The sequence below is a fragment of the Rattus norvegicus genome, chromosome 19, assembly GCF_036323735.1.
Source record: "Rattus norvegicus strain BN/NHsdMcwi chromosome 19, GRCr8, whole genome shotgun sequence".
Lineage (NCBI taxonomy): Eukaryota > Metazoa > Chordata > Mammalia > Rodentia > Muridae > Rattus > Rattus norvegicus.
Window position 1 is genome coordinate 68,508,946 of NC_086037.1, and position 27,037 is coordinate 68,535,982.

Consider the following 27,037-nt stretch of genomic DNA (forward strand, 5'->3'; position numbering starts at 1 on the left):
TGGTCATGGTGAATCTGTGAATGACCCCAGACCCACAATTCCCATCACATCTAGGAATCAGGAATCTTAAGGAGAAAATGCCCCCATGAGATCAGCCTCAAAGGGGCTGCAAGCCTTTAATCAGGGCACTCTGGAGGCAGAGGCAGGTGGATCTCTGAGTTCAAGGCCAGCCTGTTCTACAAAGCAAGTTCCAGTTCCAAGATAGCCAGGGCTACACAGAGGAAGCCCTGTCTCAAAAACAAAAGAGAACAAAAGCAAACAAAAGGACCAACCTGTAGGTAAGCCTCTAAGGTATCATCTTGATTAATATCAATGTGAGAGGGTTCAGCCCACTCTAGGCAGTGTCAATATCTGGGCAGGTGATCTGGGTGGAGTAAGAAAACAGACTGAGGCTGCAGAGCTGGCTCAGTTGTTAAGAGCACCAACTGCCCTCCCAGAGACCTTTGGTTCAATTCCCAGCACCCACATGGAGGCTCATAACTGTTTGCAACTCCAGTTCCAGAGGATCTGACACCCTCTTTTGGCCTCCACAGCACTTGTATACACATGACGCACAGACATAATGAGCAGGATGTCTTAGAGTTTCTATTGCTCTGATGAAACACCAAGAACAAAAAACAAGTAGGACAGAAAAGGGCTTACACTTCCAGAACATAGTCCATCATTGGAGGAAGTCAGGACAGGAACTCAAGCAGGGCAGGAACCTGGAGGCAGGAGCTGACGCAGAGGCCTTGAAGGAGTGCTCCTTACTGGCTTGCTTCCCATGGCTTGCTCAGCCTGCTTTCTGGCGGAATTCACAACCACCAGCCCAGGGATGGCACCACCCACAATGGACTGGGCCCTCCTCCTTGATCACTAATTGAGAAAATGCCTTACAGCTGGGTCTCATGGCGGTATTTCCACAACTGAGGCTCCTTCCTCTCTGATGACTCTAGCTTGTGTCAAGTTGATACGCAAAACCAGCCAGTACACAGGCAGAACACCCATACAAATAATAATAAAAAAATAAAGGTTTGAGGGGCTGGAGACATGGTTCAGAGGTTAAGAGCATCAGCTGCTCTTCCAGAGGACCCTGGTTCAATTCCCAGCACCCACATGGCAGCTCACAACTGCCTGTAACTCCAGTTGGGGGAGATCTGATACCCTCACACAGACATGTAAGCAAAACATCTGTGCACATAAAAACAAAACAAAACAAAAAAGAAATCATTAAAAGAATTAAAATAAAGGTAAGAAGCAGAAGAAAGAAAGAAAGGAAGGAAGGAAGAAAGAAAGAAAGAAAGAAAGAAAGAAAGGAAGGAAGAAAGGAAGAGAGAGAGAGAGATCCAGGCATGGTGGCACACAACTTTAGTTCCAGCACTATGAAGGCAGAGGTAGGAGCTCTATGAAAAGTTTGAGGATGGACTGGTTGGTCTACAGAGTGAGTTCCAGGACAGCCAGGACCACAGGCTTGTGCTCCCCATGGCCTGTGCTCCCCATGGCCTGTGCTCCCCATGGCCTGTGCTCCCCATGACCTGTGCTCCCCATGGCCTGTGCTCCCCATGACCTGTGCTCCCCATGACTTGTGCTCCCCATGGCCTGTGCTCCCCATGACCTGTGCTCCCCATGACTTGTGCTCCCCATGACCTGTGCTCCCCATGACCTGTGCTCCCCATGGCCTGTGCTCCCCACGGCTTGTGTTCCCCATGACTTGTGCTCCCCATGGCCTGTGCTCCCCATGGCCTGTGCTCCCCATGACCTGTGCTCCCCATGGCCTGTGCTCCCCATGACCTGTGCTCCCCATGACTTGTGCTCCCCATGGCCTGTGCTCCCCATGACCTGTGCTCCCCATGACTTGTGCTCCCCATGACCTGTGCTCCCCATGACCTGTGCTCCCCATGGCCTGTGCTCCCCACGGCTTGTGTTCCCCATGACTTGTGCTCCCCATGGCCTGTGCTCCCCATGGCCTGTGCTCCCCATGACCTGTGCTCCCCATGGCCTGTGCTCCCCATGACCTGTGCTCCCCATGACTCGTGCTCCCCATGGCCTGTGCTCCCCATGGCTTGTTTTCCCCATGGCTTGTTTTCCCCATGGCTTCTGTTTCAGTTCCTGCTTCCAGGTTCCCATTGCTCCCCATTACTTCCCTTCATGATGGACTGTTGCCTGGAAGGATTAACTAAAATAAACCCTTTCTTCCCCAAGTTGCTTTTGGTGAGGGTGTTTTATTACAGGAATGCAAACCCTAAGACATGGGCATACACTAGCTCTGCCTGCTCAAAGCCCCAAGTCTTAAACATGGACAAGTCTGGCCAGATTCTGAGGGAGGCAGGATCCTGAAAAGTTTTGCTCACCTGTGACTTTCTACTCCAAATGAGTTCTCGTTGTTCCAGCCCCAGATCTCAGATTTGATCTGATTCTGAGAGCCTGCTTTCTCTTCCCCATACATTTTTGGAGGCAGGATCTTGAGGAGTCCATGCTAACCTTGAACTCGCTATGAAGCCCAAGAGTAGCATTACACTTCTTTTTTTTTTTTTTTTAAACTTTTTAAAATTTATGAGTACACTATGGCCGTCTTCAGACACATGGAAGAGGATATCAGACTGCATTACAGATGGTTGTGAGCCACCCTGTGGGTGCTGGGAATAGAACTCAGGACCTCTGGAAGAGCAGTCGGCACTGTTAACTACCGAGCCACCTCTGCAGGCCCCAGCATTACACTTCTAACCCTTTTGCTTTTACCTCTCCGGGCTGAGATTTATGGGTGTGTGTAACATATGTGGCTTTGGCCCTGTGGGTTTCAACCCCTTTGGGGGTCTAATGACCCTTTCACAGGGGTCGCCTAAGACCATCAGAAAACACAGGCATAGTAGCAATGGAATAATTGTATAGTTGGGGGAATTTCAGTTAAGTAGCAATGAAATAATTGTATAGTTGGGGGAATTTCAGTTATGAAGTAACAATGAAATAATTGTATGGGGGGGTCACCACAACATGAGGAACTGTATTAAAGGGTGGCCATATTAGGAAGGCGGAGAACCACTGCTCTGGTCCTTTGATTGGCTGTCTGTCTTGTTTTTCCACACAGTCTAACTATGTAACCCTGGCTGACCTCGAACTTGCTATGTGGACCAGGTGGACTTTGAGCTCATGGAGATCTCGTCTCTGCTTCTGCTTCTCGAGGGCTGGGATTCATGTGCGACAAGGAGCCTAGTTTTGTTTAAACATTTATTATGTGGTATGGTTTCTTTTATACCCATGTTGTGTCCTGGAAATTAAACCCAGGCTTGGTGGACGGTATCTTCACCTGCTGAGCCATCTTACTGAACTGTGGCTAATGGTGTTTTTTCTTTTGCCTTTAAAAACAACAAAAACAAAACCCGGCCTACCAAGCAAACAAAACTCACCCCCCCCCACAATTCCCCACCCCCCAGGGTTTCAGTATATATTCCGAGTTGGCTTAGAACTCACTATGTAGAGGATGTTGGTCTTGGACTCAGAGTTCCCCCTGACTCTGCCTTCCTAGTGCTGAGCTTAAAGGCTTGACTCATGTTTTTGCTTTCCATATTTGATGTTTCTCTTTTGTTTATTTTCCCTGTTTTTAAATTTTAAATAATTATTTCTTTGTACCCAGGACCTTGTGCATGCTGCCAGGCGAACACTCTATCAACAGATGCTATTCTTTCTTCCTTCCTGTTCTTCTTCTTCTTCTTCCTCCTCCTCCTCTTCCTCTTCTTCCTCTTCCTCCTCTTCCTCTTCTTCCTCCTCCTCCTCCTCCTCCTTCTCCTTCTTCTTGACAGGGTTTCTCTGTGTAGCCTTGGCTGTCCTGGAACTTACTTAGTGGACCAGGGTGTCCTGGAATTTACAGAGATTTGCCTGCTTCTGCCTCCCAAGTCCTGGGATTAAAGACGTGCCCACTATTGCTCGGCAGTGTTTTGTTTGTTTGTTTTTCTGACAGGGTTTCTCTATGACATTAACGGTCCTGGCTGTTCTGGAACTCACTCTGTAGACCAGGCTGGATTTGAACTTGCAAAGATCTACCTGCTTCTGCCTCCCAAGTCCTGGGATTAAAGGCATTCACCACCACGCCCTATGCTACTCCTTTTTCACAGTATTTTCATACAGCAATAAAGTTACAATGAGTTTTACCTTACTCACCTCCGCTTTATTGGACCATTTAAAATAGTAGCAATTAAACCATTACTATAGTGTCTTCAGATAATAAAAAGTAAATATTTGGCCTTTACCCTGGTTTCCTGGCTCAGAATGTCCCAGACACTTTGAATTTCCTGAGTCGATAGTCTTTGATTGGTTGTAATAAGCCTCTTTCAAGTGTACCTGCACCTTTCAACTGCACCGTGAATCCAGTGATTCATGGAGACCCTAAGGTAATTTCGGATGGGCCTGATTGCCAGGAGAACCAGCCTTCTGATTACTGGCCTTTAGCCAACGATACAATAACTACTCTTACCTGTGCAATGAAGCCTCAGAAATCCCTAAACAGTGGAATTAATCCCTTTATGTTGGTGAGAAGATTAACAAGCCGTTCCACAGGAGCCTTGGCCCTCCCCTTTCCTCTCCCTCTCTGCTCCTCTCGCTGCCTTTATGGACCGTGTGGTGTGTCTTGATCTGGCTTTGTATCTCAATTCATTTTCAGTGGTTCAGGAAGGAGTAAGGACGGCAATCTTTGCAACAGGCTCTGGCACGGGGGCAGCCCGGTGGGCACAACTGCCAGTGTGAAATTGTTCGGGTGCCCAAAACCCGGGGCCTTTGGAGAAGGTGCACTGTGGCAAAGGTTACAGCCGTGAGCCTGTGAGCATTGCACCCTCTAGCGTCAGCACACGTCATTGCAGCTACATCCCGGGAAACGGCAAATTCCCAAAGCGTTGCTAATCACAACCATCTAGCAAAGGGCGTTTTAATGGTAAGAAACACGAGTGAGCTGGCTAACCTACCATGTTTACAGTGAAAAACCCGGAGACCGTGGGACGAGTGCGATAGAACCAGCGGCTCCTCCAGGGACTGCGCTTGCCCAGTTGAGCCTCTTCCTTCTCTTGCTTTGATTTCTATGAAAATGCATTTCCAACATGCCCCTTCTCTCTCCCCTCCTCTCTTCCTCCCTCCCCTTCTCTCTTCCTCTCCTCCATCCTGCTAATTAAGCATTCTTCCTCTACCTCACAGGACAAGATGCACAAGAGCAGGGACTTTGTTCAGTGTCCGTCAACAGATCCCAAGGGTTCAGAACACTCTCTGGGGAATGAGCTGCTGTGTGTGGACACTGGGACTGTAACAGCCTCACCCGTGTTATGCTCTCTTCCAGCGTCGGGCTTCTTAAGGCTTCGATGGAAGGCACTGTTGCTAAAGTGCTTTCTTTTCTGTTTTGTTTTTCAAGACAGTGCTTCTCTGTGTAGCCCTGGCTGTTTCTGGAACTTGATGGTTACCTCTGCCTCCCCAATGCTGGGATTAAAGGCGGCGCCGCCACCGCCGCCGCCACTAGCTGGCGCTAATGTGCTTTCTAAAAGCACAGTTTTTCTCTCGTGTATGAGATTTTTTCTCTCTCACTCTTTCCTAAGAGGGGCAGAGCACTGGGAGCTGGCAGTTTGTGGGCCAACACATTCAGTTTCTAGAGGCAGAGTGGCTTGCTATGCTTTTTGGGCTGCCCCACCCCCTTAGCATCGAGTTCTACCTTTTATCCTTCCTCTGCTCTGGCTGCCTGCTATGGTAGAAGCAGGGAAAGACACATAGACCTCCAGACTCCTAAGCCCAATCTTCCCTCTGAGTCTCCCTGCTGACCAGCAGTGCCCCGGGGCTGACTCTTGAACTGGTTCCACTGAGCCTGGCTCTGTGCACCGATACCCAACGCTATTGACCAAACACTTGGAGGTACTGATGCTGACATTTCCCCTGGCAATTGTCTAAATGGTTCACCAGTTCTGCTGTTAGCACAGGCTGACTCTCTACCCTGATCCTACACTACACCCTAGCTGCAACGTCAGCTTAGCAGAGTCATGCATCCAAAGACATCAGCCATTCACTCGACTCTCATAAGAAAAGGCACCTGAGGGTGTGAGAGGGGGGCTGGCTGCAGTGAGCATATCACTCTGGGGAAGCTGGGAGTGGGAAGTGTCCTTCCCCCAAACAACCCACTTAAAATAGTTGTCAACTATCTAAAAGTTACACTTCTTGTTTCTGTGCTCTTCCCTGGAGTTTTCTTTGTTTAGTGGTTTCCAGGATACTGTTTTTTTTTTTTTTAAGACAGGGTTTCACTCTGTAGTTGGGATGACTTGGAGCTCAATATACAGATCACAGTGGCCTTGAGTTCACAGAAATCCTCCTGTCTCAGTCTCCCAAACATGGGGATTACGAGCATGAGCTACCACATGTGTCTCAGTATAGGATGATAATTTTAAAAGAAAACAAAACTTACTGTTGTTGGTTTTTTTTGGTCTGTAACTTAAGTTTTCTTTTCGGGCAATTTCAGAATCAGTCTTTACGGTATTTGTGGATGTGCCGTGATGTAAGGAAACTTCAGGAACAAAACAAGTAGCAACTGGACATTTATTTATTTATTTAATATTTTAAAAGGTTTATTTATTTTATTTATATGAGTACACTGAGTACATTGTAGCTGTCCTCAGACACACCAGAAGAGGGCATCAGATTCCATTACAGATGGTCATGAGCCACCATGTGGGTGCTGGGAATTGAACTCAGGACCTCTGGAAGAAGAGTCAGTGCTCTTAACCGCTGAGCCATCTCTCCGGCCTGCACCTGGACATTTATATCATGCAAACTTTCCACAAAGGGCTCCCATAGTGTGCCAAGTTCACAAAAGACCTCACAGGGGCCGGTTTACATACGACTTGGTGCCCAGCAGAGGCTCCCACCCTCAGCTCTGTGAGCTCTGGGACAGCAAACCTAGGCCATCATTCCTGGCTGCTGACATGGGTCCTGGGAGACTGAGCCCATGACCTGGAGCTTATAAATTATCCATCTTACCGATCGGGTATCACTCTGGAACTATAATTTATTTTATTTTATATTTTTTGAGAAAGCGTCTTATTACATAGCCCTTGCTAGTCCAGGAATCACAGAGACCCACCCCTCCCTGCCTCCCAACTTCTGGGATTAAAGGTTTATGCTGTCACGCCTATCTTGGTTTATCATTAATTGCAAAAATTGGGCTTAATCGTGATATTCTCATACACCCATGCAATATACTTACATCACACCTAAGCCCCACTTCCCTTTCTCATTTCCACCTCCTTCCTCCCAAGATAAAAAAATTCTCCTTAATGATTATCAAATTATGAATGAAATTAAAGATTAGAGTAACAGCAGCTGAGGGTTGCAAGGTACACATTTGCATATCGAGGTTCAGAGTCCTTCATGAAGGCTGGAAAGTGTGCCGTGCTAGGAAGCTGCCCAGATAAGATAACTAGGCAGCGCCAGGCCCAGATCTCAATAGTCATACTTTAGTGTTTTGCCATCTCTCCACACAGAGAAAACAAGGTTTATTTCATGCTGCACCTCAGTACCTGGGACGTTATCATCCACCTTAACCTCCTGTGCTAGCTAATCTGGCTGCCTCCCAGTCCCATCCCATGGCACTTGCTTCTTGTTATTGACCTGACTCTTTGGGCTTCAGATGTTCCTTCCATGGTGTCTTCTACGACCCCTCCTCCTCACGGCCCATCTGAAACTCCCTTCCTTCTCTCTCTCTCCTTCTTCTGGCTGGCAGACATTCTACTCTAATCTCTCCTGCTCAGCCATTGGGTGGTCAGCATTTATTGACCAGGCAGAGAATAAATGGTTAGAATTGTTCACACAAGCAGGAGATTCTAGACATAAGCCTTACGGTGTTGTGTCTGGATTGAAACAAGAGAGGAGGGCAGAAAAGTCAGCACTTGAATAACACAAGGGTAAACTTTACATGCTGCACAAAAACATTGTGTCCACACAACTTATTTTTTTTTAAATAAGTTCCCCAGAAACATCTATTCTGAGGCTGCCTTAGGGAAACCAGTCCATATTCAATAGCAAATTCCTATTATTAGATTTCAAGTACTGCTTTTCACATCTTGACCATTAACAGAGAGGTAATGATTATTAGATTTCTATTTCTCTCCCGGGGAAAGGATGCTGGTGTGTGGTCCAATATTTATGAACAGTAACTCATTTTTTTTTAGATTTATTTTACTTTATGTGTATTACTACTTTACAAACATGGGTACCACCAGAGGTCAGAAGAGGGGTTAGATCCCTGGAATTGGAGTTATTGGTTGGGCGCCATCGTGTGGGTGTTGGGAATTGAATACGGGTCGTCTACAGGAGCAACAAGTGTTTTAAATCACTAAGCCATCTTCTTCCTCCCCCAAGAACTCATTTTTATTTGGCTTGTTTTCTGTTTCTTCCTTGGTTTCATACACTTCCTGTCTATTTTCACTCACTTCCTGTGTATTTTCACTCACTTCCTGTGTATTTTCACTCACTTCCTGTCTATGTGGTTTGAGATGTTCTCTTTGGTCTTTCCCACTGTATGCTGATGTTATGATGGTGTCACTGATGAGATGCATAAGAAAAGCTGTTGTGAAAGGACAGGTGACTCCTCAGACACTCGAGTACAAGTCCTTTTGACACCTGAGTTCAGGTGTCTGTGTTCCCAGCAGACCTCACTGCATGGAGTAAACCACCCAGCCAGGTCATGTTCACACCGTCAAGCCACCAGGATTATTGAAAACTCACCTTAGCTAATCTGTCATGAGTTCTCTTTGTGGGAAACAGTCCATGATATTTTCTAAAGACACAGAGAGTGACGTGGAGCTCCTTGAAGCACAGAGACACATCAACACTTCCACTCTTCTTTTAAGGGTCACAGTGCCTCAGGGGCATGAATTCTGGAAAGATCTCAGTGGATCTGCAATGACCCAGTTGTCTCACTTGGCACTTCTGTCCTGTTAGCCAAGATCTCTTTTCCTGAAGAACTGGGCATAACCTGGACCACCTGGGACGGGGCTATCGACCTAGAAAATGCTTTTTGTCCACTGAAACTTACAAGGAGCAGGCAAGCATTAGGCATTTCCTCTGTGCTCAGCCTTGTAGGGCAGCTGGTGGTCGTGGTGTCCCATCAGTGTAACACAACATCTGACCTTTGGACTGCTCACACCGTCACAAAACAAAGGCTGCCTGAAACACTGCCGCACACCAAGCCTACTGCTTTTACATAACCAATCGTTGGAATGGGATCGGAAATTCTAAATGTTATTGCTTGTTCAAGAGACCGTGTGGGCTTTGGTGGTGGTATCCAGGGAAGTTTCAGCGTCAAAGTTGTTATCTCTTTGACCACCTGGCTGATCCCGTCCCCGCATACACTACACAAAGAAAAGCAGGAGCCCAGAATAGCACAAAGAAGATGCGGGCGTGGGAGTGGGGCAGGGTGTCTGTGGACGTCCTTACCGGCATTTCTTCTCCATTCAGCCGTGTTCTTCTGAGAGTTCGAGGCTCTGACTATGCTTCTCCCTGTTCCCTCTGACGTCCCTTTTGGCAGAAATAGGAGACCTCCCGTCCAGGCAAGGACTGAGCGTCTCTTCAGGCTTACATTCTCCCAGGGCCACCCAGAGCAACTCCAGGTCCCCTCGAGGGCGAGCAAAGAGCAGCCCCTAACTGGTGGATTTCTGTGCTGCAGGCTCCGTCTTCCCAAGCCGCCCTTGACTTATGACGAGAGCTTAATGGGACCCTCGATTCCCACCAGGCTCTCTCAGGAAGCTGATAACCTGTGCACCATTCAGATGGGGTGCTGCTTGCAACCGACCCTCTCTCTCTCTCTCTCTCTCTCTCTCTCTCTCTCTCTCTCTCTCTCTCTCTTTCTCTTTCTCTCTCTCTCTCAGAAAAAAAAATCCAATTAGAATTCTTCTTCTTTTACTAAACCGGACACGGTGGCGCGCACACCTGTAGGCTTAGTTTTTTGGAACCTGAATCAGGAAGATTTCTGAGGGCTCAAGGTCAACCCGGGCAGGATACCTAAGTGAGACGGGTTTGCAGATGCTTAGAGATTTACTCTGAGAAAAGATTGGGATGAAGGATTTCTCCCCCACCCTCTCTCCCTTTCTCTTTCCTTTGAAGTGGACATGTTCTGTATCTCAGACTGACCTCAAACTTGAGGTCTTTCTGCCTCAGTATCCCTAGTGAGTTAAAGAATAGAAGGTGTGCCTCCATGCCTATCTGGTAAGTTTTGATATATTTTCATTGATTTTTTTTTTTTTGAAACGGGTGTCTTGCTTTGAAACCCTGGCCGGCCTAGAGCTTGTTATGCAAGGGAAAGTTGGGTCTCCACAAGAGATCCACCTGCTTCTGTCTCCCAAATCCTGGGCCTGTTGATGTCTCTGTGATAGGGTTTCGTGTAGTCTAGCCTGGCCTCGGACTTGCTAGGTAGTGAAGAATGACCTTGACCTCTAATCCTCCTGCCTCTACCTCCAACATCCTAGGATTGTAGGTGTGGACCACCACACCGGGCTTGCTTTTCTAGCAAGATATTTCGGTTTATGGTATTTTGATTTGTACATGGGTTGTTTAATCTTCAAATTTTCAGATAATACAATGTCTGCTTTCTCCCGATATTTTTCTGTTACTGATTTTTAAAATTTATTTATTTATTTATTTATTTATTTATTTATTTATTTATTATATACACTGTAGCTGTCTTCAGACACCAGAAGAGAGCATCAAATCCCATTACAGATGGTTGTGAGCCACCATGAGGTTGCTGGTAGTTGAACTCAGGACCTCTCGAAGAGCAGTCAGTGCTCTTAACCGCTGAGCCATCTCACCAGCCCTCTGTTACTGATTTTAAGTACAGTCTTATTATGGTTAAATGGCACGTGCATTTTATGATTTTAATCCTGTAAACCTGTCGTTGTTCTGCTTCGCAGAAGAATATATTTGTTTTAGGTACACGTTAAATATCCCCAGTCTTGTATTTTCAATTGGAGCTTTGGGTATTTTAGTTCCACATTTAAGTCTTAATTTTATCCTATCTACTTGTGATGGTTTGCATATGCTTGGCCCAGGGAGTGGCACTATTAGAAGGTGTGGCCTTGTTGGAGGAAGTGTGTCACTGTGCGGGTGGCTTGGAGACCCTCCTCCTAGCTGCCAGAGGATGCTCAGTCTGTTCCTGGCTTCCTTCGGGTGGAGATGTAGAACTCTCAGTTCCTCCTGCACTGTGCCTGCCTGGATGCTGCCATGTTCCTGCCTTGATGATAATGGACTGAACCTCTGAACCTGTAAGCCAGCCCCAATTAAATGTTGTCCTTTATAAAACTTACGTTTGGTTGGTCATGGTATCTGTTCATAGCAATAAGACCCTAATTAAGACAATATTTTATTTATTTTCTTTAAATATATGAGTGTTTTGATGTCCCTGTGTACCATGTGTGCTTGGTGCCTTCAGCGATCAGAAAAGGCACCTTACCCCTTAATATTTTTCTGACCTGGGATTTTAGTCAGTTGTAAACTGTTAGATGCCAGGAACTGAATTTGGGTCCTCAGGAACCCAAGTTTTCTTAGCCATGAAGCCATCTCTCTGGCCCTACTTTTTTTTTTCTTCTTTTTTCTTTTCTTTTTTCCTTTTTAAAATTACATCTCATTTAAAATTTAAAAAATATATATGCATGCATGCGTGTGTCCCTGCCCCCTGCCCAGCCATTGACTGCTGGCTCTTTACTGACCAGTCAAAAAACCAACTGTTGGGAGAGACCTGCAGCAGATGTGCAAATTCCCAAGTAAGCACAAATTAAATCCCCTACACATGTGCATCCCTACTCCTGGTTTAGAAAGCCATTCATTTCTTTTATTTTTTTTAAAGATTTATTTGTTTGTTTATTTATTTAATGTTTGTGAGCACCCTGACTTCATGCGTACCAGAAGAGTGTATCAGATCTCTTTATAGATGGTTGTGAGCCACCATGTGGGTGCTGGGAATTGAACTCAGGACCTCTGGAAGAGCAGCTGGTGCTCTCAACTGCTGAGCCATCTTTCCAGACCCCCAGAAAGACACTTTAAAAAAATATTTACTTAATGTACATGAGTACACAGTAGCTGTCTTCAGATACATCAGAAGAGGGCATCGGATCCCATTACAGATGGTTGTGAGCCATTGTGGTTGCTGGGAATTGAACTCAAGACCTCTGGAAGAAAAGTCAGTGCTCTTAAGAACTGAGCCTTCTCTCTAGCCCCAGAACACCATTTTTTTTTTTTTTTACATTCATCTAGTATATATATTCCAGATATTGTGTTCCAGGATTACTTAGTATTTTCACCTATACTCAGATAAAGAGAGTTTTAGCCATTTTTTTCCTTGTTTCTGAGCCCCCTGACTCACTGGGAAGTTATTCTTGTGTATGGTATAACATCAGGGTCTAATTGTACCCTTTATCCAAATGACTACATGGCTGTTCGCACTGTTTATCGAAAAAGCTGGTTTTGCTCCAGTGACGGGAACTCCAGCGAATGCCCCCAGAGCCTGCTCCCTAGCGGTCCTAAGATCAGTGCTCCGTGAGTGTGTCAGAGACACCTTGTTCTAACTCAAGGGCCTGCGCGCGGACTATGTTTTAATCCTTGGCAGAACTAGTTTCCCGTGTAGTTTTTTACAGTGCCCTGTTTTCTCATGTCTGTTTTTCCGCATGCCTTAGCATAAACTTGTCCAGCTCCAAACCCAATAAGCTTCGTTGGCATTTTTATTGGGATTGTCTTACCAAAACATCCGAACCGACCAACCAAAACAACACCCCCCTGCCTCCCGAAAAATACTCCCAAACCAAACCAACTAAACAAAAAGCCTCTTTAATAAAGTAACTTGGGAAGAGTCACAGCTTTCTGCCTCCAGTCATGGTATGGAAGGAAAATGACGTCATCCTCATATCCCATGCTAATGAGCTCTTTTTGAGTTTTCAAAATGTTTTCCTCATGGTGGCTCTGTGTGTTTCTGGATCTCATTTGCCCCGAGATAGTTCATCTTCTCTGTTGCCATTGTAAATGGATCATCTAGCTGGCTACTCTGTAGCATAAAGATGCCGGTGTGTTTATTGTAGCATGTTGCCCGCTAAGCTGCTGACTCATTTTCTTGCTTGAGTCAGTTTATGGATTGTCATCTAGATTTTTTTACAGATCCGTGATCTTGTCGGACACGTTAGTGTCTTTGCACGTCTTAGCTGCACAGCTGTTATCTCTTGATGGACTGCATTGCTATGCTTCCAGAAGAACTTCCAGGTGGCAGCTTCTAATCTTAAGAGAAATACTCTTGGGATGGGTGGTGGTGTCCCACGTACTGGGGAGGCAGAGGCAGCTGGATCTCTGTGAATTCAAGAGTAGTGTGGTCTGTACATTCAGGGCTACACAGAGAAACTCTACCTCCTAACAAACAAAAACAAAACAAAACAAAACAAAACAAAAGAAACACTCTTGTATCCCAAGCTGTCATGTGACAAATTTTCCCTGGAGAGACACATTTCTACTCACCTCAGATAGACACACAAAAGTCCAATATGGAGTTTTATTGGTGTTACTTACAGGAGCAGAAGTAACCAAAGACAGCTGCATCACCAAAACGCACTCAGCATGGCTGACGGCTCACAAACTGGTCTAAACCTCTTCCAGCCAGCTTGGCTAGTTTTTGCTTCGTCTGGGCAGCTGGTCCAGTCTGAGTCTTCTTGGCAGCTCAGCTCTCTGACAGTCTTCTTGTGCAGCTTGGCTCTGCTTACTCTGGGAGGGAGGGGCCTAGTGAACGTGGTTGGTTTCAGGAACTTCCTGAAGCTATTTGAATTTGTTTACCTTCTTGTTTAAAGAGTTTCCCAGCAGTGTGAACTGTTTTAATCTCAGAGGAAACTGAAACTATTAACTAACCCAAAGCACCACTCCTAGGAGCCTGAAGTCCAGCAGATTCTTCGATTTAGCAAAGCACAAAGTTATCATTTTGAAATTTTGTCAAAAAATGCATACACTCTTGATTTACAGCTTTAGTTTTTATTGCACAGTTTGTATCAGGTCAAAGTACTGATGTTATTCATTCCTGTTTTCTTTTATTTTTAAAAAAGATTTATTAAGTACACTGTTGCTGTCTTCAGACACACCAGAAAAGGGTATCAGATCTCATTACAGATGGTTGTGAGCCACCATGTGGTTGCTGGGATTTGAACTCAGGACCTCTAGAAGAACAGTCAGTGCTCTTGACCACTGAGCCATCTCTCCAGTACCATCCTTGTTTCCTAAACAGAATTAAGGGGCTGGAAAGATGGCTTAGCAGTGAAGAGAGCTAGCTGCTTTTCCAAAGCACCAGGGTTGGATTCCCAGCATCCTCACACCACTCACACCATTTGTTACTCCAGTTCCAGGAAACCAACCAAGGTCTTCTGGCACCAGGCTCACACAGGAAGCACCAACGTACCAGCAGGCCAAAATACCCATACACATAATTTTTTTTAATTTTTTAGAAAGATTTATTCATTTATTATGTATAAGTACACTGTAGCTATCTTCAGATACACCAGAAGAGGGCATCAGATCTCTTTACAGATGGTTGTGAGCCACCATGTGGTTGCTGGGAATTGAACTCAGGACCTCTGGAAGAGCAGTCAGTGCTCTTAACTGCTGAGCCGTCTCTCCAGCCCCCACATAATATTTTTTTAAAAAGATTATTTATTTATTTATTTATTTATTTATTTATTTATTTATTTATTTATTTAATGTCAGTGCTCTGTCTGCCTGTATACCCATATGCCAGCAGAGGGCATCAAGAAGAGGGCATCAGATCCCATTACAGATGTTTGTGAGCCATCATGTGGTTTCCAGGAACTCAGGTCCTCTGGAAGAGCAGCCAGTGCTCACACTGAACTATCTCTCCAGTCCCCATAAGCCCCACCTTCCAATCTATTCCATCCATAGACACCAAACCCTGACACTATTGCTGATGCCAAGATGCGCTTACAGACAGGAGTCTGGTATGGCTCTCTTCTGATTGGCCCTGTCAGCACCCAACCAAGAAAGATGCAGATACTCATTTTCAACCGTTGGGCTGAGCCCAGAGACCCCAATGGTAGAACTAGGGGAAGGACTGAAGGAGCCGAAGGGGATTGCAACTGCATAGGAAAAACAACTAACATACCCTCAGAGCTCCAGGGACTAAACTACCAACCAAAGGGTCTACATGGGCGGGTTCATGGCTCCCCCTACATATGTAGCAGAGCACTGCCTCATCTGTCATCAGTGGGAGGAGAGGCACTTGGTCCTATGGAAACCTGATACCCTAGAGAAGGGGAATGCTAGAGGGGTGAGGCAGGAGTGGGTGGTTGGTTGGGAAAGCACCTTTGTAGAGGCAAAGGGGAAGGGGACGGGGTGGGGGGTTTGTGGAGGGGAAACCTGGAAGAGGGATAACATTTGAAATGTAAACAAATAAAATGATTTAATACACATACATACATACATACATACATACATACATACATACATACATGCATACATAAAAAAGAAAGGAAACTAGGGAAGTTTTCTTTGTGTGCTGGGGAGTAATTTAGAGACTTTGTGAGGTTTAACATTTTAGTTAGCCTTATTGCTTTCTTTTACCAAGCCAATGATCTGTTTCTTCCTAAAAAGCACACTTATTAAAAAAACATTTATAATCTATCTATCTACCTATCTATCTATCTATCTCTATTTATTTATTTAACAAGTATGGTGGTTTGAATGAGAATGGTCCCCATAGGCTCGAATGTTTGAACGCTTGGTCCCAGTTAGTGGAACTGCTTGAGAAGGATTAGAAGGTGTGGTCTTGTTGGAGGAGGTGTGTCATTGGGAGTGGGCTTTGAGTTTTCAAAACCACTTGCAAGAATTTGTTCTCTCCTTGTACTGTATGGGTCCTGGGATTGAATTCAGCTCATTGGCAAGTGCCTTTATCTGCTGAGCTACCTCACAGATGCCACCTCATAGACCCCACCTCACAGACACAGACACCACCTCACAGATGCCACCTCACAGACACCCTCACGGACACCCTCACAGACACCACCTCACAGATACCACCTCATAGATACAGACACCACCTCACGAATGCCACCTCACACACCAGATGCCACTTCACAGATGCCACCTCACAGACACAGATGCTACCTTACAGACACTACCACACAGACGCAGCCATCACCTGACAAGACACCACCTCACAGATGCCACCTCAGAGACACAGACATCACCTCACAGACATCACCTCACAGACACCACCACACAGACACAGACACAGCCATCACCTGACAAGACACCACCTCACAGATGCCACCTCACAGACACAGACACCACCTCACAGACACAGATGCCACCTCACAGACATCACCTCACAGACACAGATGCCACCTCACAGACATCACCTCACAGACACCGCCACACAGACACAGACATCACCTCATAGACACAGATACCTCACAGATGCCACCTCACAGACATAGACATCACCTCCCAGATGCCACCTCACAGACACAGACATCACCTCACAGATGCTACCTCACAGACACAGACATCACCTCACAGATGCCACCTCACAGACACCACCTCACAGATGCCACCTCATAGATGCCACCTCACAGATGCCACCTTACACAGACACAGATGCCACCTCACAGATGCTACCTCACAGACTAGACATCACTTCACAGACACTTAGTCTCTACTTTGCTTACCTTTTTTGTGCTTTTTCTAGTTTTTGCTTTGGTGATGCTGGTGGAACCAGGGCTCTGAGATATTACGCAAATATGCTACCACTGAGCAATACCCCCAGCCATTTTCACAAGGAAATGTAATGTATTTATTTTAAAAAATTACCTGGACAAGCTTAACTTTTACACCTTTTGATATCTTCTAGACGCCTCAGTTACCTTGAGCAAGCAAGTGTCTCCTTACAGAGGCAGAAGCAGTGGCTAGTCTTGTGTCTATCATCCCAAAGAACAAACTCGCAAGACTGAACAGTTTCAACAATAGCCCAAATATTCCAGGAGGTCATCCATCTTGGGCAAGTTAACTGACAGGGTACATTATACAAGCTTACAAGCTAAAACGATGTTTTCGTGGGGCTCGTAATCACAGCGGTCTTCACATTTTAAACACAATGCTAACCATCATAACACGTGCACACTCACTGACTGAGTTAGTGTTCTATTGCTGTGAAGAGGGGCCATGACCAAGGCAACTCTTACAAAAGAAGGCATTTAGTGGGGGTGGAGAGGAGCTGACTTATGATTTAAGGGATTTAGTCCATGATCATCAGGGTAGGAAGCAGACAGGCATGGCATTGGGACAGTAGCTGAGAGCTTTTGCAAACAAATCTGCAGGCAGGGGGCGAGAGAGAGACAGAGACAGAGACAGAGACAGAGACAGACAGAGAGACAGAGACAGAGACAAAGAGACAGAGAGACAAAGACAGACAGAGACAAAGAGACAGAGAACAGAGGGGCAGAGACAGAGGGACAGAGACAGATAAAGAGAGACAGAGACAGAGAGTCACAGAGACAGAGATAGACAGGGAGAGACAGAGACAGAGAGAGACACTGGGCCTGGGATGGGCTTTTGAAATCTCACAAGCCTACCTCCAGCAACACTCCCAGTGCCTTACTATGAAGAACATTCCAGATGATCACTGTGATCCGTTGCATCTGGTCTAGCCCACTGCTGGCTTCCTCATTACTACGTTAGAGGTTTTTGAACTTTAGTCTATTTTTCCTCTTTTACCCAAGAGTCCTTGGTAGATGCTTTTGTATTTCCATCTGCAACGACATTTATGTATGTTTGTCTTTAATAGTTTATTGTTACTATCTTTAAAATGGTGTGTGTGTGTGTGTGTGTGTTTGTCTCTGCGTGTTGTGCATGTGAGTGTAGTGCCTGAGGCCAGAGATGATGTCGGATCTTCTGGAGCCACCAGAAGTTCAGGTGGTTGTGAGCTGCACGAAGCAGGTGCTGGGAATAGAACTCGGGGTCTCCGGAGGAGCAGTCTTCACTCTTAACCTCTGAGCCATCTCTTCAGCCCCAGATCACTTGTTTTGGCTGTCAATAATTTCTAGGTTTATTACAGCTACCTTCAGACACACCAGGGCATCAGATCCCACTACAAATGGTGGTGAGCTACCATGTGGTTGTGGGGAATTGAACTCAGGACCTCAGGACCTCTTAGGTGCCGTCAGTGCTCTTAACCACTGAGCCATCTCTCCAGCCCTTGCTTTTGTTTTCTTTAGAAGTATTTTCAGCCTGACGGGGTCTCTGCTGTTTGTTCTTCATTTGCTTTTAGCTTGCTGGTTCTGCCATGTTCTGTGTGGTGCATTAAAGCCTCCAAACGGCTGAGCTCTTCCACAGCCTCTCTGAGTATCATCCAGCTACTACTTTGGGAGAGCAGGCTTTTCCCATTATCTGGTGTGACTCATGGTGGAGGTAACGGCTTTGAAATTTATTTGAAAAGTGCACCCTCCTCCCCAAGTGCTTTCCCATACTCCCCAGGGGATCCTCCCAGCAGACGCCCCCAATGGGTGCCCCCCCCCAGTGTACACTGGGTAATATTTCCCTGACTTCTCTGTCATTTCTCATTACTGTATGTAAGGTCACTAAGTCATTGTACATATGTTAAGTGCCCACTGCACCGGGTAAGACTCTGGATAGCCAAGTTTGCAGCCCTGTGGACAGTTAGAGTGACAGCCCTCAGGTCTTCCCTCACCTGTGACTGTCCTTCCCCACCTGCTCCTGAGTTTTCATTTCTCACTGTTTACCTTCTCTGTAAGGTCCATGAGCTCCGCCCACTTCCACAATGACGTCATACAGAGGCTTCGTACGGTTGCTAAGCGATAAGTAAACATCACGTGACGGTGAAGCTGCCTGGATTAATATTTTACATGTTTACTCATATTCTAGACTGGTAGAGATCAGTTCAAATTATTTATTTTAAAACTTCGCATTTCCCAACTTAATTATTGAAACTCTTGTGCTTTTGTTGTTTTGGTTTTTTTCCTTTGTCCAAGACCAGCCTGAAATCTACCAGGAGAAAGTGTTAAGAAGAAAACAAAGGCCTAGTCTTCTGCTCAGGGGAACGTTCCAGCTCTCCTTCGACAGAAGGGGCTCACGTTCACATTTCTCTCCAAGGATGAGAAGGCCCAGTCTGCTGGACTCTGGTGGGGCCATCATCCGGCTGGGCCAGGAGCTGCTGCCGACCGCACTCAGAACTGGAGGGTCAGGAGCGAAGAGCCAGCCTCTGCAGGCCCCCGACGCAGTCTCCTCCAGAGAATTTCAGAAGAACAAAGATTTCAGATTTCTGCGCTGTCAGAAATGCCCCATGGTTCATGCGCCCTGTTTGAAAGGGTGCTGTGATTTGCCCTGCGGCTGCTGCAGCGACCCTCCAGCCCGCCTGTCTCCTGCCGCAGAGCTGTCCAACCTCCTTGTGAGGACAGAGCCAGAGAATCGTGGCACAGATAACTGTCCCCGGGACCAAAATGACCTGTGTGGTCTGTTGGTGTCACTTTAGGGCAGTGATTCCTGGATGCAACTCCACTCAGAAGGCCAGAAAGCTCAGAAGCCTCAGTCACTACTTAGCGGAACCCCATTTTTACAAAAGTCCCCACTAGAGGGCACTGTCTTAGATTTAAACTGGAGTCCTTGATGGCATCCCCCTCAGGGAAAAGCTGAATGTCAAGTTTTCCTGAAAGAAATTTTAAAAAATTGAACGAATGAATTTCCTTTACATGTATGAGAGTCTTGTTTGGGCGCCCAGTGCGGGTGGAAGCCAGAGTGTGCTAAGAATTGAACCTGGGTTCTCTGGAAGAGCAGCCAGTGCTCTTTCTTTCTTTTTTCTTCTTTTCGGAGCTGGGGACCGAACCCAGGGCCTTGCGCTTGCTAGGCAAGCGTTCTACCACTGAGCTAAATCCCCAACCCCGCAGCCAGTGCTCTTAACCTCGTGGTCATCTCTCCAGCCCCCTTTAAAAGGATCTTATCAGAGGCATGGGCTTTATCCATCACCAGTCATTTCTGTCAACAAGAGTGGTAGTTGGGTTCCTTCTCAGTTTAATACAGTTCTGTGTGCTTGGACCCACCAGCATCCATGAATCCAGACAATCATTTTAAAACTTTATTCAGGGTCTGAGAGGGACTCGGCACAAGAGAAAGCCCAGCATTGTGGCACTAGCCAGCACATTTAGCCGTCGGGACCATGTCAAGTGCTAAAGTCAAGCTTAGGACAGACACACAAGTCCCTTTGTTTGGGTTATCTTCCTTTTCGAACATCATGTCTGTTTTTAACCTACATATTTGGGAGAGCTGAGTATTTACATAGGATCCCACAGAACCATTGCCCTAGGGCCCTTTCTTAAACTAAGTTAGATTGCACGAGCCTCTGAGGAGGTGAGTAGAGACTGCACCCTGAACACCCCACTGTGGTATAAAGTTCTGTCATCACCTTTAACAAACAAACAACCAGCAAGTCTAAGAATCATCTGCGATTCCAGGATCCAGGGAGACTTTTTTTTTCTTTAAGGCAGAAACAGGATATCTGGATGAAATTCCATTACCAGTCAAAGCTGAGGACCCACTGAGACCTCTGTGTATCCCTTCGCCTGGGTCTCCAGTCTAACGAACTTGGAGAGCTAGGGCTGTGTCAAACAGATCCAGCTCCAGCAGGTCGGCCGACTGGCTCAGTCAGGGCAATGTCCAAGTCCGGCAGGCACTTGGACAAAGGAAGAATCCAGGTGCTTAGCTTGGGCTGGGTGCGGAGGACTCACCCACAGTCACCCACACCTCCTGTCCCCGTGGGCATTGTTCCGTTCCTTGCCAAGCCCAGATGGCAAAGCAACGAGTGGCAAGATGTGCCATGCTGTCCTCGTGTATCAGGGCCACGCTAGTGCTGTCAAGGGTTTATCGCTGGCCACATTATGAGTATAGGAAACAAGGGCTGCTTCAAACTTACACAGCAGAACAGCTGACCGTGGATGGGTGCTGGGTGTTAGTACCCATAGTGGCTTTTATTAGGGGGAGGCCTTGGCTGGTATTTTCTTCATGTCTGCCTATTCAGTGTCTGATATCTGGCAATGCTCAGTAAATCTTTGCTTTTAGAGTGCAGGTCCTCCTATCTAACATGGGGTACAGTCCTCAGTCTTTCTTCTCTGGGTCCACGTTCCCCTTCTTGTTGATCAGCTGATGGAACTCTTAAATTACACCTGTTACCAACTCTTCTCTGGACTCCATACTCCTATGTATGATTATCTGGCTAGCATATCAATCAAGCGTCTCACAGACTTCTAGACTCTGAATGCACGTGCAAACCAAGTTCCAAGTTGCCCCGGCAAACTGTTTTTGCTCGTCTCAGATGCCAGTTGAAGTAACTGTTTATCAGGTTGCTGCCTTTCTGTTATCCTTACCACTCCTATGTGTGTGAAAATTCAAGACCCAAGAAACCACGAGGCTCTTGCTTGCTCTACCGTCAAGATGGGTCCCAAGCCTGGCTTCTTGCCCTTGTCCCTGACAGTCTCCCCGTCAGCAGCCAGATCACCCCATGCTACCTCTCAGCTCTGCTCTCAAGGCTGTGCTCTCAAGCCGTGTGCTGAGCTGATCCATCACAACCACAATCTCTCTCCGTTTACTTTCCTCATTGCCTGGGTGGCTTCTCTCCCTCTACTTTCACAGGACCATGGGGTAGCCCATGCTGTTAGGTTCTGGTTTTCACTCCTCCCTTGTTGGAGGCTCCTTCTGAGGTACACAGAGCTGCCTAACTCCACACCATAGCCCCAGTGTGGCTGATGTGTGGTGACCGCTCTCCCAGCACCTTCACTCTTTGTGTCAAATGTCATCATCAAATATGAACTCCATGATGAAGAGATTGTGTACTTGCTGCTACATCCCCAGGGATGATGTGATGCTGAAAAAAAAATGCTATTGGATAGAGGAACTGGTGAAGCTCCTCCCATTGTCTGCGAAGAAAGGAGAACCCATGGCGAACCAAAAAGAATTCCCTCTTCCTCACCCATCACCAGCTTTATTAAAGTGTAGTTGACAAAATAGTGTAGTGTAGTGTAGTGTAGTGTAGTGTAGTGTAGTGGGTTGGGGATTTAGCTCAGTGGTAGAGCGCTTGCCTAGGAAGCGGAAGGCCCTGGGTTCAGTTCCCAGCTCCGAAAAAAAAGAACCAAAAAAAAAAAAATAGTGTAGTGTACAAAGCATCATGTCTTGATATGTACACCTATGATATGGCTACCACAATAAAACCCCAGACTTTACTGTGCCCAGACTGGCCTTGTACTTATGACATAACCCAGCCTGGCCTCAAACTCTTCCTCTGTCTCTGAGTACTGGGATTACAGGTACTGTAATTGACAGTGTGTGTGTGTGTGTGTGTGTGTGTGTGTGTGTGTGGTGTGGTGTGTGTGTGGTGTGTGTGTGTGTGTGGTATGTGGTGTGGTGTGTGTGTGTGTGGTGTGGTGTGGCTATGTGGTGTGTGTGTGAGGTGTGTGTGTATTGTGTGTATGTGGTGTGTATGTGTGTGTGTGGTGTGGTGTATGTATGTGTGTGTGTGTGTGTGTGTGGTGTGGTGTTGTGTGGTGTCTGGTGTGTGGTGTATGTGTGTGTGGTGTGGTGTGTGTGTGTATGTGTGTGTATGTGTGTGGTGTGGTGTGGTGTGTGTGGTGTGTGTGGTGTGTGTGTGTGTGTGGTGTGTGTGTGGTGTGTGTGTGTGTGTGGTGTGGTGTGGTGTGGTGTGTGTGGTGTGTGGTGTGTGTGGTGTGTGTGTGTGTGTGTGTGTGTGTGGTGTGGTGTGTCTGGTATGGTGTGGTGTGGTATGTGGTGTACATGTGGTGTGTGTGTGTGTATGTGTTGTGTATGTGCATGCATGCATGTGAACATTTGGGATCACATCTCAGTAGTTTTCATATACCCAATCCATTATCATTAAGCACGGTGACAACACTGGAGGCGTTGCTATAATGCAGTCCTGCTGGTCATGACTGCATCCTGGAAACTGTCTCCAGAGTCAGGGACATTGTTCAGTGACTAAAGGTACTTCCCACAGAAGGGTGACAACCTAAGTTTGAGCCCTGGGACCTATAAAAAACAAAAGGAGAGAAATGATCCCACAATGCGGCGATCTGATCGCTATATGTTTGCCATGGTATGTGCATGTCCCCACATTACACAATATACACACACGTATATGCCCCCCACATTACACCATGTATGTGTACACTCTCCACATTACACAAACACTCGTATGTACACCCCCACATTACACAAACATACATGTGTACACCCCCATTACACAACACACGCATAAATAAAACTTTAAAAAGCTTAAAAACTGGGCCGCACAGCAGACTCAGAGGCTAAGAGGGGTTCTCTTGCAGAGGACCTGGGTTTTATTCCCAGAACCCATGTCATGTGTTTCAAACTGTGCCTCCAAATCTGACACTTCTGGGCTTTGGGGGGACCAGCAGTCACATGAATATATCCACACACATATACATGATTTAAAAAAATAAGTATTTTCTTCACTTATAAAAGGCGTACTCCCATTCTCTGTAACATTAAGCTCAGCCTCGGCTCACAGGGCACTCACAGGCTCAGGTGAGACAGCTCTGCTCTCCTATTTGGTGTATCCCACACTGCGCCCATGAATCTGCTTGCTACACACTCAGGCAGCAACCATATTTTTTCTTTTTTTCGGAGCTGGGGACCGAACCCAGGGCCTTGCGCTTGCTAGGCAAGCGCTCTACCACTGAGCTAAATCCCCAACCCCTTAAGTATTGTTAATAAGAGAATCACTTCGCTTGCCAACGAGTCCATGTCTGATTGTGGGGTGTCAGGGCATCCTAAATAATCCTGACCTTGCCACTGTCTGGGAGACCTCGGGAATCAGTCTTCCCAAGATGCCATCTTCCAGTGTGTAAAATGGGAAGGATCATAGCAGACATTTAGAGCGTGTGACCGTGAGCTTTGGGGGTTGTGGTGACTATCTGGGAGGGGGCAGTCTGCTTGGGGCCGTGCTTGCACTCAACAGTTGCTGCCCTGAAGGGTCGCTGTGTCCCCATCCAGACTTCCTTCTACCCTTTGCCCTCTCTGGCCTGCCTGACTTCTGTTTTTTCACAAGGATCTTTGGACTTCTGGAATTACCTTGCAGTCAAGGCCTCTTCTAGGTGGGGTGGTGCTTCAGCGTCCTGCTAGCATGATGTCATCCCGAGTTCATGAGTTATGTTCCTCCGCTCAGTATTGAAGCTAACACATTCAACTCAGTCAGATCCCGACTCTAAAGTCTGTGTGAAGTGAATTTGCCCTGGAGGGCATTCTTTTAGGATGAGCACAGCAGAGAGTGCAGACCCTTGGCACAGTGAGTGGACCCTACTGCCTTCTCAGAGGCTGATGTGGGCTGATCCAGATAGCATTGTGGGCGCCTATACATTCCCTCGATTCCTGAAGTGTTACGGACGACCCAGCAGTTGGGTTTGACAACCCCTGTGCTGTCCCTAGGGAAGTCCTTTGGTGTCCCTCCACGCCCATCATCTGGAGGAGTGTTTTGCTGGGAGAGCAGAGCTGCAGTTCTGGGAGAAGAGGAAAAGGTCTGAGTCTCAGACTCCTGGCCCACACTCGTGGCTGCTGGGAAACGCTGACTGGCCTGTTCTTATCATCATGGTGGCCTTGAAACGAAGGGAGGTCAAGATTTTGCAAGAGCCGGGAGGAGTTTCTTCAGAGTTCTTATCATGCTTGAGAACTTGGCGGTTGGAAAGTGTTTGCCTGGGAGTTTCTGTGGAGTGTTTAGGCGTTGGAAGCCTATCAATGGCTGTGACAGTCTGTGAGAGCGCCTCTATATGGAGGGGGTCAAACAGCTGGGTGTTCTCTCCCCCGCCATCCCCGACATCCCACCCAGGGACACGGTGGATGGACACGGGATGGAACCAGCCGTCCTCTCTCATGTGCGTTGAATATGAGCTGCAACAGCAGAAGGGACACAGAGCAGGGATTTTTCAAGAGCAAAACAAACTGAGACTGGGCACGGAAAGGTGTTGCTTGGGTGGCTGGAGGCTCGCTCAGCAGGCTTGGCAGCTAGCGGAAGCCCAGCATGTTTCCCCTGGCCATGTACCCCGTGTCCTGCCAAACCCTAGAGCTTTCATTTCTCTGCAGGAAGTTACGACTATGAATTGCCATTTTCCTGGTCCTGCAGGACCAGTTGGGTTGGTTAAAAAATATCAAACACCTAAAGTAACACTCGCGGAAAGACGATACCAATATTAAAATAAATATTAGACTTGTAAATAATGCATAGCAGAACTTCCCAATCGGTATTCCTGGAATGGTTTTGACCCAATAGGGTTTTAGTTACTCAAATCACCTCAGACTTTTACGATAAGACTGCTGTTTAATCCACGGGACGTACAACCCGTGAGTCATTCTGTAGGGCCCTAAAGCAAACAGCTCTCCTCAAAGTCCTGCTGAGTATGATTTACACGTTTGAATATTCCTAACCACTACAATTTTGAAACACAATGTGGTTTGCAGAAGTAAATAAAACACGAGTTACTATGAAGACCAGTGGTGAAGTCACCACTCAGAGTAGAACTCCCGACCACCCCATTCTGGGTGTGACAACTTTCCTCAACCACGCTAACACCCAGCATCACTGGGTTTCTTTTATTTCTGAACTCAATAATCCTAGTCAGACATTTCATAATTTTCCTTGCCTGGCTTTCCTTCACTCTTAACTGTTTTGTTAAGATCCATTCTTGTTCGCTCACTCACTTTGTGATGTGTGGGTGATGGTGTGTGTGTGTGTATGTGTGTGTGGGTGATGGTGTGTGTGTGTGTGTGTGTGTGTGTGTGTGTGTGATGGTGTGTGTGTGACAGCATATGTTATGGTGCGTGTATGTGACGGTGTGCTGTGTGATGGTGTGTGTACGTGCGTGCTATTGTGTGTGTGTTATGGTGTGTGCATGTATGAGTGTGTGTGTGTGTGTGTGTGTGTTTGTTAGTGTGGATATATGAACATGTGTGTGCCTGTGTTTGGAAAGTAAAAATTCACATCAAGTGTATTTTCTGAATTGCTTCCCACATTTTTTTTTTTTTTTTGCAATCTACTTTTCTTTTTAATGTACGTGAGTACACTGGTGCTTTCTTCAGACACACCAGAACCACATTTATTTTTTATTTTTTTTCTTATTATGTATCTTTTATTTTCTCCATATTTATTATATTGGGTATTTCTTATTTACATTTCAATTGTTACACATTTATTTTTGAGACAAGGTTTATTGCTCAACCTGAAGCTCATTGATTCAGCATGGTTGACTGGTCAGTGAGTTTCGGGGACCTGCCTGTTTCCACCCCCCAAACGCTGAGGTTACAGGTGTCCACTGGCACATCTGGCCTTGCCTTGGGCTCTGGGATTTGAACTCATACTTGAGTGGTAAGCCCTTGTTTCCCTGAACCGTTTCCCCTACCAGCCATCTTGATTGGATACTGTAACAGATTTTTATAGCTACTACACCCATTTTATTGTTTTGTTTATTTAGTTTGTTTCACTGTTACATGTGAAGGTGGAGACATGTATCGACCACCAAGGATATTCACAGGTATGAACAGGCTGGATCCTTAAGTGTGTATGGAAGGATTCTATGTTAGAGAGTTACCAAAAATTAACTCCTTGATTTCTAGACAATTAGGTTTTGAGTTCATACTGCAAAATAGCATATCTTACCAATGGGTAAAAATGGTTCAGATATTTTCTTTTCAAAAATTCTTCTTGCCAGTCAACATTAATGATTGATATTTTACACTCTGAACTTCATGATCCTAATGAGAGTTCTTAATTTTTAATTATTAATTCTAATTATTAACAAGGGGACGGAGGGTGGTGAGATTGCAGTATTGGTAGGGAAGGAGCCTGAGCTCACACACCGGGCGGTGTGTTGGAATTCTTCCCCATGATACTGGCAGTCACAACTTTGGCCAAGACCCTACTGGATGCACTGAGAGCAGCTTGGGGTCATTTATATGATATTTCCCATCTTCTCTCACACACACA

The 27,037-nt window shown here is 46.3% G+C and overlaps 2 long non-coding RNA genes across 2 annotated transcripts; one reads left to right on the forward strand and one right to left on the reverse strand.

The window, feature by feature from the left end:
- Positions 1 to 12,797: 12,797 nt before the first annotated feature.
- On the reverse strand, positions 12,798 to 16,654 carry LOC134483657 (uncharacterized). The gene is made up of 2 exons (XR_010060507.1): positions 13,489 to 16,654; positions 12,798 to 13,323 (listed from the first exon to the last, which is right to left on the reverse strand). It is a non-coding gene; the product is annotated as an uncharacterized LOC134483657 (long non-coding RNA).
- Positions 16,655 to 17,909: 1,255 nt separating this feature from the next.
- LOC134483658 (uncharacterized) lies at positions 17,910 to 19,720 on the forward strand. The gene is made up of 2 exons (XR_010060508.1): positions 17,910 to 18,432; positions 18,777 to 19,720. It is a non-coding gene; the product is annotated as an uncharacterized LOC134483658 (long non-coding RNA).
- The last annotated feature ends 7,317 nt before the right edge of the window (positions 19,721 to 27,037 follow it).